The sequence below is a fragment of the Ornithorhynchus anatinus genome, chromosome X1 (assembly GCF_004115215.2).
Source record: "Ornithorhynchus anatinus isolate Pmale09 chromosome X1, mOrnAna1.pri.v4, whole genome shotgun sequence".
Classification (NCBI taxonomy): Eukaryota; Metazoa; Chordata; class Mammalia; order Monotremata; family Ornithorhynchidae; genus Ornithorhynchus; species Ornithorhynchus anatinus.
This window is the reverse complement of record NC_041749.1, coordinates 25,663,080-25,678,938: the sequence shown is the minus strand read 5'-3', so window position 1 is coordinate 25,678,938 and position 15,859 is coordinate 25,663,080.

Genomic DNA, 15,859 nt, shown 5'->3' with positions numbered 1-15,859 from the left:
TAAATGCTTCACTTGGGATAATAAATGGATATTCATAAAGGTGAATGAGCTCAAGTATGCCTTTAAAGCAAAAACAAAGCTTTCTAAGCTCCAAAATTGGCCTCTGGGACTTTCAAGTCAATATCGAATGGCATCAGTGAGCAAACTGTAGGCAATGAGGGCAAAAGCAAATTCATTTTTTAAATGCATTTAATGAAAATGAGAATGAAAAATATCAGAGCCAGGAAGCTAACTGTTTAAGTATGTGGCAATCCCTGGTCCATTTCCCCATCACTCTATTACTGGAAGAGTTTGATGTGTTCACAGATTAATTGAACCCACGGAATAAGGGCTGCTGCAGCCCAGATATCCTGATTGCCTTCATGCTAGGTCATCATACCTAGAAAACAGCAGTCAGTCATGAATAATTTATTGAACATTCCTACATTTTTCAGCAAATCTATAAGACACCCAAAGAAATGTGATACATTTACCTGCTGTTTTCACCATGTAGAAAAATAGGAAAACATGTGAATCTCCACTAAGAGGCACCAACTACTGGGTCCACTAGATTTTAAGTGACCAATTTGATTGTACCAGATCCTCCCAAGTGCTTATTATAATGCTCCGCACACATTAGGCTCTCAATAAATATGATTGACTGATACTTGAGATACTAATAGGGACTCCTTGTTAATGATGATGATAATGACGATGGTATTTGTTAAGCGCTTACTATGCGCAGGTTGTCCCCCGTGGGGCTCACAGTCTTCATCCCCATTTTACAGATGAAGTAACTGAGGCACAGAGAAATGAAGTGACTTGCCCAGGGTCACACAACAAACAAGTGGCGGAGCCGGGATTTGAGCGCACAACCTCTGACTCCCAAGCCGGGGCCCTTTCAACTAAGCCACTCTGCTTCTCTATCAGTAACAACAATAATGGCATTTGTTAAGTGCTTACTACGTACAAAGCACTGTTCTAAGCACTGGGGGCATACAAGGTGATCAGGTTGTCCCATGTGGGGCTCACAGTCTTCATGCGCAGATGAGGCAACTGAGGCCCAGAGAAGTTAAGTGACTTGCCCAAAGTCACACAGCTGACAAGTGGCAGAGCTGGGATTAGAACCCACAACCTCCAACCCCCAAGCCTGGGTTCTTTCCACTGAGCCATGCTGAATTCTACATTGTTACATAGCGGGGCATCGGATCTTTCCATTGGTATTGAACTAAAGTTATAGCATTATTTTATTGGGATGCAAAATCAATTAATCACATTTATTGTGGGCAGGGATTGTCTCTATTACTGAATTGTACTTTCCAAGTGCTAAGTACAGTGTTCTGCATACAGTAAGCACTCAATGAATATGACTGAATTAATGTGAATGAATGAGCACTTTCTGGGTGCCTAGCACTGTAGCAAGTGCTTGGGAGAGTAACATAAAAGAGTTGATAGAAAAAGGCAATTTTGGTATGCAGAGTTAATAAACCAACATCTATGATAAATAATAAAATGATTTGGAGTTAAAGACACAAAATTAACAATCAGCAGATCACTAAATTTTGGTGATTCGTTCTCCTAGGAGAGATAACTAGTTCTGCTGATTTGGGTGGAAGGAAGATGGATAGTCAGAGGAGTCCAATAATTGCAAAGAAGTATAATGGCCTATAGGAAAGAGCATAGCACAGGTTCTAATTCCAGCTCTACTTGCCTGCTTTTTGACCTTGGGAAAGTCATCTAAACTTCTCTGTTGCCTTAGCTTCCTCATCTGTAAAACTGGGGATAAGCTATCTGTTCTCCCTTCCCTCATTGCCTGTGAGCCTCATATGGGACAGGGACTTTGACCTGCTAATATTGCATCTATCCCAGGGCTTAATATAGTGCTTAGCTTATTACTAAACACTTATTGACAAATTTTTTATTATTTTTCTAATAATAAGTAGTAGAAATAGTATTTATTAAACACTTACTCTGTGCAGAGCCTTAAGCTCTGGGAGAAAATACTCAAGTGGGGATTAAAGATAGATGGTATTTGTTAAGCATTTATTATGTGCAAAGCACTATTCTAAGTACGGGGTGATACAAGGTGATCAGATTGTCCCATGTGGGGCTCACAGCTTTAATTCCCATTGTACAAATGAGGTAACTGAGGCACAGAGAAATTAAGTTACCTGCCCAAAGTCACACAGCTGGCAAGTGGCGGAGCCAGGATTAGAACCCACAACCACTGACTCCCAAGCCAGGGTTCTTTCCACTGAGCCACGGTCCCTATTCCGCAGGGACTCAAAGAACCAACTGAAATACCTTGTTAGCTAGTTGGCTGAGGTAGAGTGATGAAAAACTAAACAGCACTCAGAAGACCAGAAATGTTTTCCTGGAGACCCTTACCAGATAAACCTGGGTAAGCAAACGCCAGAAGCCTTAGAAGTAGCCAGACTCTGGTTAGAAAGAAGAACTCGGAAGGTGACAACATAAGCCCAGGGCTGCAGCATACATCTTCCTCAGCCCACTCATTACCAAATTGCTGGCGTCCTCATAGGACAGCTGCAGTTTACACCAAGTTCCAAGTGGTTATGTTCTCTTTCTTCTTTTGAGCTCCAGACTGTGCCATTTTACAGATTTCCTTCATTAAAGAAACCCTGCCACTTTAGGCCTAAGAACAGCTGCTCAAGGGAGTTGGCCTTTCACAAGCACACTTGCCTTCTCTTGTATCCTCTCAGAAAACTTTCAGTTTTATCCCACAGAACTTTTGAAATAAAAATTTTCTTGTGGGATAAGGTTTTCAACTCAAAAAGAAAATATGCTTTACTGTAAAGTATTGGCCTATCTGCTTATATTATCCTCAGCACTTATATGTTTATAGGTTTATTCCATTGGAAATTTAATTATTAATAATAATGATAATAATGCTAAGCGCTTACCAAGTGCCAAGCACTGTTCTAAGTGCTGGGGTAGATGCAAGGTAATCAGGTTGTCCACGTGGGGCTCACAGACTTAATCTTCATTTTATAGATGAGGTAACTGAGGCACAGAGAAGTTAAGTGACTTCTCCAAAGTCACACAGAAAGCAATTGGCAGAGCCAGAATTAGATGCCAGGACCTCTTACTCTTGAGACTCATGCTGCTTCCACTAGAACTATATTGGCTTAGTACATTGGCTTAATCTTCCAGAGCTCTTAATATAAAAAGTACACAACAATGGTGTTTAATTTCCCATAGTTGTGCTTTGAAATGGCTATATGTAATTGTTCTTGGTACATAAGAGTGAATGTAGTAATGTAGCAAATGCTAGAGCACACTGTTCATTCATTCATTCAATAGTATTTATTGAGCGCTTACTATGTGCAGAGCACTGTACTAAGCGCTTGGGATGAACAAGTCGGCAACAGATAGAGACAGTCCCTGCCGTTTGACGGGCTTACAGTCTAATCGGGGGAGACGGACAGACAAGAACAATGGCACTAAACAGCGTCAAGGGGAAGAACATCTCGTAAAAACAATGGCAACTAAATAGAATCAAGGCGATGTACAATTCATTAACAAAATAAATAGGGTAACGAAAATATATACAGTTGAGCGGACGGGTACAGTGCTGTGGGGATGGGAAGGGAGAGGTGGAGGAGCAGAGGGAAAAGGGGAAAATGAGGCTTTAGCTGCGGAGAGGTAAAGGGGGGATGGCAGAGGGAGTAGAGGGGGAAGAGGAGCTCAGTCTGGGAACGCCTCTTGGAGGAGGTGATTTTTAAGTAAGGTTTTGAAGAGGGAAAGAGAATCAGTTTGGCGGAGGTGAGGAGGGAGGGCGTTCCAGGACCGCGGGAGGACGTGACCCAGGGGTCGACGGCGGGATAGGCGAGACCGAGGGACGGCGAGGAGGTGGGCGGCAGAGGAGCGGAGCGTGCGGGGTGGGCGGTAGAAAGAGAGAAGGGAGGAGAGGTAGGAAGGGGCAAGGTGATGGAGAGCCTTGAAGCCTAGAGTGAGGAGTTTTTGTTTGGAGCGGAGGTCGACGGGCAACCACTGGAGTTGTTTAAGAAGGGGAGTGACATGCCCAGATCGTTTCTACAGGAAGATGAGCCGGGCAGCGGAGTGAAGAATAGACCGGAGCGGGGCGAGAGAGGAGGAAGGGAGGTCAGAGAGAAGGCTGACACAGTAGTCTAGCCGGGATATAACGAGAGCCCGTAATAGTAAGGTAGCCGTTTGGGTGGAGAGGAAAGGGCGGATCTTGGCGATATTGTAGAGGTGAAACCGGCAGGTCTTGGTAACGGATAGGATGTGTGGGGTGAACGAGAGGGACGAGTCAAGGATGACACCGAGATTGCGGGCCTGCGGGACGGGAAGGATGGTCGTGCCATCCACGGTGATGGAGAAGTCTGGGAGCGGACCGGGCTTGGGAGGGAAGATGAGGAGCTCAGTCTTGCTCATGTTGAGTTTTAGGTGGCGGGCCGACATCCAGGTGGAGACGTCCCGGAGGCAGGAGGAGATGCGAGCCTGAAGGGAGGGGGAGAGGACAGGGGCAGAGATGTAGATCTGCGTGTCATCTGCGTAGAGATGGTAGTCAAAGCCGTGAGAGCGGATGAGTTCACCGAGGGAGTGAGTGTAAATGGAGAACAGAAGAGGGCCAAGAACTGACCCTTGAGGAACTCCAACAGTTAAAGGATGGGAGGGGGAGGAGGCTCCAGCGTAGGAGACCGAGAATGATCGGCCAGAGAGGTAAGAGGAGAACCAGGAGAGGACAGAGTCCGTGAAGCCAAGGTGAGATAAGGTATGGAGGAGGAGGGGATGGTTGACAGTGTCAAAGGCAGCAGAGAGGTCAAGGAGGATCAGAATGGAGTAGGAGCCATTGGATTTGGCAAGAAGGAGGTCATGGGTGACCTTAGAGAGAGCAGTCTCGGTAGAGTGGAGGGGACGGAAGCCAGATTGGAGGGGGTCTAGGAGAGAATGGGAGTTAAGGAATTCTAGGCATCGATTGTAGACGACTCGTTCTAAGATTTTGGAAAGGAAGGGTAGTAGGGAGATAGGACGATAACTGGAGGGGGAAGTGGGGTCAAGAGCGGGTTTTTTTAGGATGGGGGAGACGTGGGCATGTTTGAAGGCAGAGGGGAAGGAGCCCTTGGAGATTGAGTGGTTAAAACTCAAACCACTGTAAAACAAGACCAAAATAAAATTAATCAACTCTTGCTTCTGGCAAAACAAGTTCAGAAAGTCTGATTCTTACCCAATAAGAATTTAGTACTCAGAGATTAATCATCTCCTATCCCACCAAATCAGAGTATGTTTAATTAGTATTCTCCAGTTTATACAGGATTATCTATTAAACTGTTGCTCTTCATTTTACTTTGCTTCTGAAATTGGTAAATTCTCAGTAAGGTCTTGTCTAAAGTGCTTTATACATGCTGTTGGGCATAAAGATGCATATGTTATGCTCCATTTAAGCAATCAGTTACACTTGCCTTTTATTATTAATTTTATTTTATTTTATCAGCAGAGATAAATTAATCTCCTGAAAACCTTAATCAAGCTTGTATTCAGAAACCATGCATATTCTATTGCATAATATTTTGTTTTGATACAGAATACTATGCTTTTGACGTAGATTTCATAGACTATCCCTAAATTACCAGGACCATTAATAAGCACACTTTTTCATTTTCCATTCCTTCCTTTTCTTTCCAACATTAAGGAATGTCCAAGTTGCTTAACCAATGTAAATGTTTGAGGACAAAGAGAAACTCCTTTCCTATGTTTTCAGCTGTGGAATTGAATCCCAGTGATATGTTTAAATAATCTGTTCGGAAACCACAGAGGGAAGATAATCTTATCCTTAACCCTAAATATCATGAATTAACCTCAACTTCAAAGAATGAGAAACCAAAGCCTTCTGCTCTTAACCTAGTGTCTCCCTTCCACTTTTACCATGCTTATCTCAAGAGCAATTGGTTGCCTGGGAACACACCTGTATAGTCTGGTTGCTATCAATAGCATTTCAATAATCAATGAGTAGAATAATACTGATAGCATTTGTTAAGTTCTGTGTGCCAGGTACTGTACTAAGCACTAAGGTGGATCAAGTAGGACACAGTCCCTATCCCACATGGGGCTCACAGTTTCAATTCCCATTTTACAGATGATGTAACTGAGACACAGAACACTGAAGTGACTTGCCCAAGACCACGCAGCAGACAAGTGATAGAGCCGGGACTAGAACGCATGACTTTCTGACTCCTAGTCCCATGCTCTATCCACTACGCTTCTATCACTACGCTGCTTCAAGTAGTAGTAGAACAGGCAAGGGTTGGCCTGATAGTCATGGGTTTGATTCTACCTTCACAACAGTGCCAAAATCGGCCCTTTCCTCTCCATCCAAACTGCTACCATGCTGATCCAAGCACTTTTATCCCACCTTGACTATTGCATCTGCCTCTTCCCTGATCTCCCATCCTTCTGTCTCTCTCCACTCCAGTCCATACATCACTCTGCTGCAAGATCATTTACCAAAAACAAACATTCAGGCCATGTCTCCCTAATCATCTGGAACCTCCAATAGCTGGTAATCTATCTCTGCATCAAACTCCTTTCCATTGACTTTAAAGGACTCAATCAGCTTGCCCCATCCTACCTCACCTCACTGATCTCCTATTATAGTCCACCCCCAACACTCTACTCCTCTAGCTCCAGCTTACTCACTGTGCCCTGATGTCGTCACAACCCTTTTCCACGATCTCCTTAGTCTGGAATTCCCTCCCCTCCATATATACCAGAGTACCACACTCTCCACCCTCAGAGCACTGTTAAGGTCACATCTCCAAGAGGCTTTCCCTGATTAAGCCTTCTTTTCCCAGGCCCTCTCACTTTTGTGTCATCTATGCACTTTGATCTGTGAGCTTTGGACATTTGATATTTGCTCTGCCCCCAACTCCACAGACTTTATATACATACCTTCAAATTCTCATATTAATGTCTGTCACCCCCTCTAGACTTTAAGCTTGTTATGGGCAGGGAATATGTCTGCTAATTCTGTGAATTGTATTCAACAAAGTGCTTAATACAGTGTTCTGCTCATAGTAAGCGGTTGAATACCACTGATTGATTTGATGAACAAAACATTAGGGAAATAGCCAAAGGTAATTATGAATAACCACGGCCAGTTTACCCCAAGACCCAGGAAGAAGACTAAAGGAGGTTGCAAAGTTCCCATTTATCACACTGAAGCCAACTCTGCCTGTGCAGTTGATATTAAGTAGAGCTGCAATGGTGGACAAGGGATAACTGGATGAAGATACAGAGAGATGATGAAGATGAGGAAGAGAAGGGTGAGGAATCAGAAGCATTGAGAAGGTCCAACTAGGAGTGACAGAAGAAGTTATAAAGTTATCATTTTGGGGTTGCTTCAGGTGAAGTCACCTTCAGGTAGCTTAAGTGAGATGAAAGCACTCTGGTGGTATGTTCTTTGGTCCTGCTCGAGCAGTAAAGAAGAATGTTCTGGTGTGGTGGGTTGGATCTCCTCAGTCAAGAATCACAATGAGATAGAATTCCAGTACTAGAGAGCTCCAGTGAGGTCATTTCTGTCCAACCAGTTTGGCAGCACAATCCACCTCTCTCAGACAAAAGAATCACATATCAAAGAGAGCACTAAGGGTTAAAGGAAAGAGTATGGACCTGGAAGTCAGAGAACTGGATTCTAATCCTGGGATCCAACACTTAAACCCTATGAAACCTTGGCCAAGTGAAAGAGGGATTACATACGTGGTCTCCCTTTCCTTTAGACTTAGAGGCCTATGTGGGGCAGGGACTGTGTCCAACCTGCTTATCTTGTTGTCTACTTAATTCAGTCCTTGGAACAGGGTAAGGTCTCAATAAGTACCCTACTATGTGCTATTTTTTCCTCTCAGGGCTGCATTTGATGTAGCACATGAACTACATGAAAAAAATACTACTATTTTAATATTAAACTTCAGGAAAATGGAAGTTACTTTCTCTTGGGACCCTATTGCTAACCATTCATTTACCTATTGATAGATTAGATGCTATCATTTCCATCACTGCATATACACATATATTTTACTACTTTTCTATTTTTATCTTCTTCATTCTCTCCTCTTTTTCCTTCTTAAAAAGAGTGCTCTATCCCCAAAATCAGAATAGGTGCATATAACAGTTAAAGGATTCAAAAATATTTAGAGAAAATCACTGTCATTTTGGGTCAAATTCCCGTATAGTTCAGGCACTTGACTAAAGCAAATAAAATACATGCAAACTTGTATTCATTTTCCCATAAATCTTCTGTTCTCACTTTAACTCAGTCTTCTACAGATATAATCTTTTAAAAATTTAAGTAATTGCAGTGAGGACAAGTGCAAGTTAAAAGACGTTCTGACTACAACATTTGGTTACATATTTTGTGTGTGGGTTTTTTTTAATTAAATACCATATAATGAAAAAAGTACTCAAACTCAGAAAGTTAGAAATTAAAATGTAACAGTTTAATCAGAGGAGTTACAGTTTTAACAAATCTGCATTGTACATAGATGTTGCTTGATCTAAAATAAGTGAACCACAGCAAATTGGCTCAGGCTTTCTCCCACACATATTCATCCTTATTAATAAAAAAATAATGATTTGACAAAGAGGTTTTTAGGACTGGAAAAAATAATTCAGTGTAAGTCTATGCATCCTTTCAAATATTTCAAACCTGCTTTAATAATCATCTACAGCTTCTTCAGTGGCATCCAGTTAATAATTGTTGAATGCTAAGAGGTTCTGTGAAATGTAAAACAAAAAAACAAACAAAAAAATTGCTAACAATGTATTTCTACTACCCTGGTTGTAGTAGATTGTGGGTTTCCACTATACCTCCCCTAAGCAACTTTTACAAAGGGACTCCACTGAGACTGATAGAGTTTTCACAACCAAGTCATTTTGAAAGTTACCATAGAGCCTAAAAATGAATTGTAAAATGCTTGCAATGTCACAGTTTTAAATTTGAAACCTCTGATTTAATTCCAAAGTATGGTCATTTCTAATTTGCATGTGCACTGACAAGAGCGTTACACATGAGTAGAATATTAATTTAGAAATATTTTGAAAATATCAAACTATAAACAAAGCACCTATTATGTTTCCCCAACTGCAGAAAGAGTAGAAGGAAAGATTGGAATGAAATACTTTATTTTCTCTCCTAGAACACATGATTTATATATAAGTAGTATGATATTCCCCCTTTTCTCAAATGGAAGTTTCATTACAGAATAGTATATTAAAGTTTCAGTAACAATGTTATGAATATTTTCATTGGAAAAAGGAGAATCAGATTCTGAAAACAGACCAACCCAGCATCAACTAGAACTACACCTACAGCCTAGTTTTTTCTCCTGCTCCAATAACTTGTAGGTAGTTTTTGTCTGGCCACTCCCTTAGTTTGTAAACTCCTGAAGGACAGCAATTATATGTTTTGCTTGTCACACCCTTGGAAATGAATAGTGTAATGCTTCACACTTAGTTTGTGCTCAGTAAATGTCATTACAGAAGTTCAAATCTGGGGAAAGACCTATTCAAATAGCCAAAAGGTACACAGATGCATAATGCTCCACAGAGGAAGTGAAGAAAGGAAGGAGGGAGTGATGCAATTTTGCCTCACTACCTCTCTTTGAGTTTTAACTGCCAAGACCCACCAGAGCCTTAAGTACAGGCTGGCTGAAGAACATTGTAGGGAATGGAGAAAAGTGGTGTTCATTCTGTGTGTCGACAACAAGCTACCAGCATGAAATGTGTTGTAATAGTTTGAACTCTACAGTCTTTTTTGTTCTCTAGACTTGTTCTGGGCAAAGAACATGCCTACCAGCTCTGCAATATTGTACTATACTGTGTACTCTACACACAGTAAACACTCACTAAATACAACTGATTGATAATAAGATCACAATTCTGGAAATACCCAATAGTCAGAAATGCAAATTGGCAAGGTGGAGGGAAAAGAAATAAATACATTTACCACTTGAAGATCTCTTCCACCTGCATTTCAGGGGAACAGGCAAACTGCACAACTCACGGCCAACAGGAAGTTTCCAACTGAATTCCCTTCATGGGCTCTCAAAGCCCCACCCCAAGGCAGGTGGAGCTTGCCCACTATTAGCTGAGAAAACCAAATTTAGGCTGCTTCCAGTTTAACCCCACAGCACAGGTGACAGTGCTAACTACCTTACTGAGAATTGTGTTCATTTGAAGAATGTTAACATGATTTCACAAAATTGAGATGGTTATTATAATCATGTGTCCAAAAGTACAAATAATAAGCTTTCCTACTGGTAGGACTTGGGCAAGAACTCACTAGCTTTTCAAAAGGAAGTGAAAATTCCTTCAGACATATAAGATGATTTGGTAGTAAGATCCAAAGACAAGCAGCTTGCAGATGAAACTGGAAAGGGAGAGAATCCCTGGGGGTCAGTGAGGTTTGATTGTTGTGACTTCTCTGAAAAAAAAAATTAAAAAAGAAAGAGTACCCATAGAACCAACTTTACAGGGGGAAATGATGAATATTCTTTAGAGAAGGCAAACAATAAATATCACTGGGAGGGGGGAAGTAATTATCACTAATGGCTATTTGTCTAGGAAAAAAATTCAACTCATAGATCACTATTTTTCTCTGGCCAAGGCTCTTCATTGGAGCTACATAGCCTTCATTTGCAAGGACAATAGTAAAATTCTGATAGTGAAATTCTGTCCATGAGTGCAGGGATGACTGAAAGACTGGTGCATTCTTGACATTCTCTTTTACACTGTATCCACATAAAGATAGTTTCTTACCACACTCATGCATTTGTGCCTGTCCCTGTTTCAAAAATTCCTCTTGCATTTCTGATCTTCACAAAGTTGCCATTCAAAGAGAACAACTCCTTTCCAGATGGCTGAATCTGTTTGCAGTGGCAGTCTCTGAACTATCAACTACTCAGACACAGTCTTTTAAAAGTATTTATCCTGTCCTATCTGCTTGTGTATGCTCCTTTGCATCCCACCATACAGCATCTGCATAGAAAGCCTGTTACTCTCCATTCTCCTAAAGTCCTGCCTAGCAAAGTTGTGTTGCTGTGTAGCTTCCATGCTGGCGAGGTCACCATTTACCCGGTATTTTGTTCTGCCACCTAATGATTCATTCATTCAATTGTATTTATTGAGCACTTACTTTGTGCAGAACACTGTACTAAGTGATTAGGAGAGTACAATACACAACAGACACAACAAACTTATTCAATCAGTAGTCTTTACTGAGTGATTACTAGGTGCAGAGCACTCTACTGAGCACTGTACTAAGCACTTGGAATGTACAATATGGCAACAGATAGAGACAATCCCTGCCCAATAAAGGGCTCACAGTCTAATGATGAGTATGGTTTATAGGTGACATCAGTGAAGCTACTCAAGAAGCAGAGTGGCCTAGTGGAAAGAGCATGGGACTGAGAATCAGAGGCCCTGGGTTCTAATTCTGACTCTGCCACTTTGCTGTATAAATTTGGGCAAGTCACTTTGCTTCTCTGTGCCTCTGTTACCTCATCTGCAAAATGGAGATTCAGTACCTGTTCTCCCTCCTATTTAGATTAGGAGCCCCATGTGTACCTACCTCAGTGTAAGCACTTAGGAAATACCAAATTATTACTGCTGAAAAGCTGTTTATGTCTACTGTAATGGGTCCAGATCTCACAGCCAAACAACTTTAATATGGAGCATCAATCATCATGCCACATTGTCACAGATTCTGTTTATCCTCCAACATCATGCTGAGATGTTTTCAATTGTTTTCTATTTTTAATCCTGTACATCAGTGAGACTTAGTGAGACATAGAAGCACTTACTGGAAAAAGCATGGACCTGGGAATCAGAGGACCTGGGTTCCAATTGCAGGTCCACCACTTGTCTGCTGTGTGACCTTGAGCAAATCACTTAATTTCTCTGTGCCTCAGTTTCCTCATCTGCAAAATGGGGATTTAATTCCTGTTCCTACCCCTACTGGGACTGTGAGGCCCATGTCAGAACCAATTGTCTTGTATCTAGCCCAGAATATAGCACTTATGTGCAGTGCTTGGCATGTAGTAAGTGCTTAGCAATTTCTATTATTTCCATGCACTTACTACAAATTTAATTTAACAGAATGTCTAGTGCCTCCACTAGATTATAAAATCCTTGAGAGTAGAGGCTATGTCTTTATTTTTATTTGACTCTCCCAAGCACCTAATACAGTGTCATGCACTCAGGCAATCAATAATCATTCTTGAAGAAGGAGTAAATGAATGCTGTCCTACCTAGCAAAATTTGTAGATTTCATTGTTATATGATGCCAACAGAAATTCCCACCACATATAAATGTAGGAAAATGTTACATGCTCCAAAAACAAGTCCACACACTGTTCTAGATGTCCATACATCCCTCCAGACTGTAACATCATGGGGGCAGGGAGTGTGTCTGTTATATTGTACTCTCCCAAGTGCTTAGTACAGTATTCTGTACTAAGCACTCAGTAAATACAATTAACTGACTGTTCAGAGCTCCAGAATGCAGAGACATTTCTTGTAGAAAATTTTCCTATAGAAAATTATCATTTGACTCAGATCTTCAAGAGGCAAACCTAACCCTAGCACTTTGTCACCTGTTAAGAACTCAGAATGGTCAGAACTGTGTATTAAATATTAGGAAAAAAAAGGAACTTGATTCAAACATCTTGTCTTATGCCATCGAGTCATTTCTGACCCATAGCGACACCACGGACACATCTCTCCCAGAATGCCTCTCTCTCCATATGCAATCATTCTGGTAGTGTATCCATAGAGTTTTCTTGATAAAAATACGGAAGTGGTTTACAATTGCCTCCTTCAGCACAGTAAACCTGAATCTCTACCCTCAACTCTCTTCCATGCTGCAGCTGCCCATCACGGGTGGGTTTTGACTTGTAGCAGACTGCCTTCCACTCATTAGTCATTGCCCAAGCTAGGAATGGAGTGGGTAGGCCTCTGCTTGACTGTCCCTCCCATAGCTGAGAATGGTAGAGTACTGGAAACTCTCCTGATGCGACCTTGAGGGGGGGATTCAAATTTAGTCTCTCATTAATTGGAAATGATGAATCTAAGAGATGAAGGGGAAAGACAGAGAGTGAAAGAATATGTAAATTAAACAAAAAACAGTAATTCAACAAAAATAACTCAACCAGCAGAACAGCAAAAGTAAACCACTGGAGAAAATAGTTCTCAGGTTCTTTACCCCTCCACCCAAGAGGTTATATTAACATAACCTTCCCGACATCACCATTCTAGCAAGCTGAGGAGCAAGAGAGAAGAGAGGGAGGCAAGCTAATGAAGCCCCTTAACTACTTGGCAGTTTCCCCTTTTCTCTTTTTCTTAGCCTTCATTCTACCTCAGTTGCCCCATATCCTTTATGATCAGCATTTACACCTGGCTGATAGCATTTTGGGTTATCCCTCCAAACTCCATTACTTAGGGGTAATTTTCACAATCTATGCAGGCTGATGGCAAAGGGACAGCCAGAACAGTCACAGACATCTGTCACTTTGGTGGTCTTTCAAGACAATTGAATGATGAGACTAGAAGAAGAAATCTTTTGGGGTAAAAAAAAGTCTCATGCCATTAGCCTGAACCTAAAGGCTTTCAGTTATTACTGCACTGAATTCAACAACAATAACAACAACAAAAAGCTATTGGTATCCAAATCCTGATGTTATTAGCACTCTCAGGTTCCATAAAGTGATTTTCAACCTGACATTAAACTTGCTTCCTGCAGATACAGCCACTGTGAGAGAAATGTCATTCTTTTAGCAAAATAACTCCAGGTTTCCCGTCTCTGAGGGGATGAATATTATTTGCGTGGATCCCAATAATTGATAACAGTTATTTTTTCAGAGGTCATGTGAGCAATTTAATAACTACTCTTCTAATATAGCCCCTGATTGTCAGTCTCAGGATAAAAGTCTGACATTTAAAGACTAAGGAGAATGGAAACCCTATTTCCTCTATAATGTTTTACCCAAGGGTTAGGAAATGGTGGGTACTGGGGCCATAAATGGAGCCTGTTCTGTTGCTATGTACCATGTTGTCCCAGATGGACCTATTGCATCTGGAATTAAATTTAAGCTTAGGCTCTTACCTAACCAAACCTGCCTCTTTCTGAAATTCCAAGTTCATTTTAAACATTGAAGAGATTTATAACTGGTAATAGTATGAACTAGGAAACCCAGCTTTGTATGAACATACCCCAGGCTAAGAGTTTAGTGATGAATACAAATAAGGGAGAACAGATTGGCCTATAAACACTCCCTACATCCCACCATCACTGTTTGGAAACTCTCCACTCTTTTTTCTCCATCTTTTGAGCACATGCAGGCTGCCTAATATGAGAGAGATGAAGAACATGACAACATTACCAGTGGCATTATTTCCACCCCTCTGGTTCTTTCCACGTAGTTTTCTCCAACTAAAAAAGCCACACTGAATGAGTACCACTAGAAAATCTTGGGCAGAAATGCATTCAAGTGAACATAAAGTAAGAAAGCAATTTATCAGCTGCCAAAAGCATTTGTAGGCAATGGACTAAGCCCTTCCCTTTCAGCAAAACTTCAGCTGCTTGAAACCATTCCCTCAACAGATAGCAATATTCCACTAGTGATTCTACCAGTGAAAGTGCAAAAAAGTTGTAATTTTGTTTGCATAGGGGAAATAACTAAGCCCAAAATATGAGAATGAAAAAGAAGAATGAGAGAGAGGGAGCATGAGAGGGAGAGAGGAGAAGGAAAATGTGTATGTGTGTGTGTGTGTGTGTGTGTGTGTGTGAGAGAGAGAGAGAGAGAGAGAGAGAGAGAGAGAGAAGGTGGGAAAAGATGAATGAATTGAGCCAAATATACCATCGCTGCGCCAATTTAAGATGATGATCATGATGGTATTTGTTAAGCGTTTACCATGTGCCAAGCCCTGTTCTAAGCACTGAGTTAGATATAAGGTAATTAGGTTGGCCCACATGGTCTCTCGGTCCCTTCCCATTTTACAGATGAGTAACTGAGGCCCAGAGAAGTTAAGTGACTTACCCAAAGTCACAGAGCCGATAAACGGAGCCAGGGTTAGTACCCACAACCTCTGATTCCCAAGCCCTAATACTACTGGCAGTAAGATTTTTCCACGTGTACAGATGTGCCTGATCATACAATGGGTGACATCAATCTCTTCCATGGAGTATAAATGGAAATACTGCGTTTTGCTACATTACCTCATTTGTTAGCCAAAATTCAAATCGATTCATATTTATTGAGCATTTACTGTGTGCAGAGCACTGTACCCTTGGGAGAGTACAATATAACAAAATCTATTTTCATTTTTCCCTTAAGATGTTAGGAGAAGGCAAAATTTCAGCAAGACAGGGCTTAGAAAAGCCTACTTACATGTATCATAAAATTAGAATTGCTCTTTGCCCTCTCTTTTTTCATTCTTATCTTCACTCAAGCATATGTCAGAAAAAACTATGTTTTTCAGGCCTGTTGGTATGGGAGCCTTACCTATGAGCCAGTTCCACAGTTTGGCTCCCTAATTATCGTGGCGCAGTGGAAAGAGCATGGGCTTTGGAGTCAGGGCTCATGAGTTCGAATCCCAGCTCTGCCACTTGTCAGCTGTGTGACTGTGGGCAAGTCACTTAACTTCTCCGTGCCTCAGTTCCCTCATCTGTAAAATGGGGATTAAGACTGTGAGCCCCACGTGGGACAACCTGATTCCCCTGTGTTTACCCCAGCGCTTAGAACAGTGCTCTGCACATAATAAGCGCTTAACAAATACCAACATTATTATTATTATTATTAATTATCTATGATAGTGGCCTAATGAAAAAGATACAAATTGGGATTTT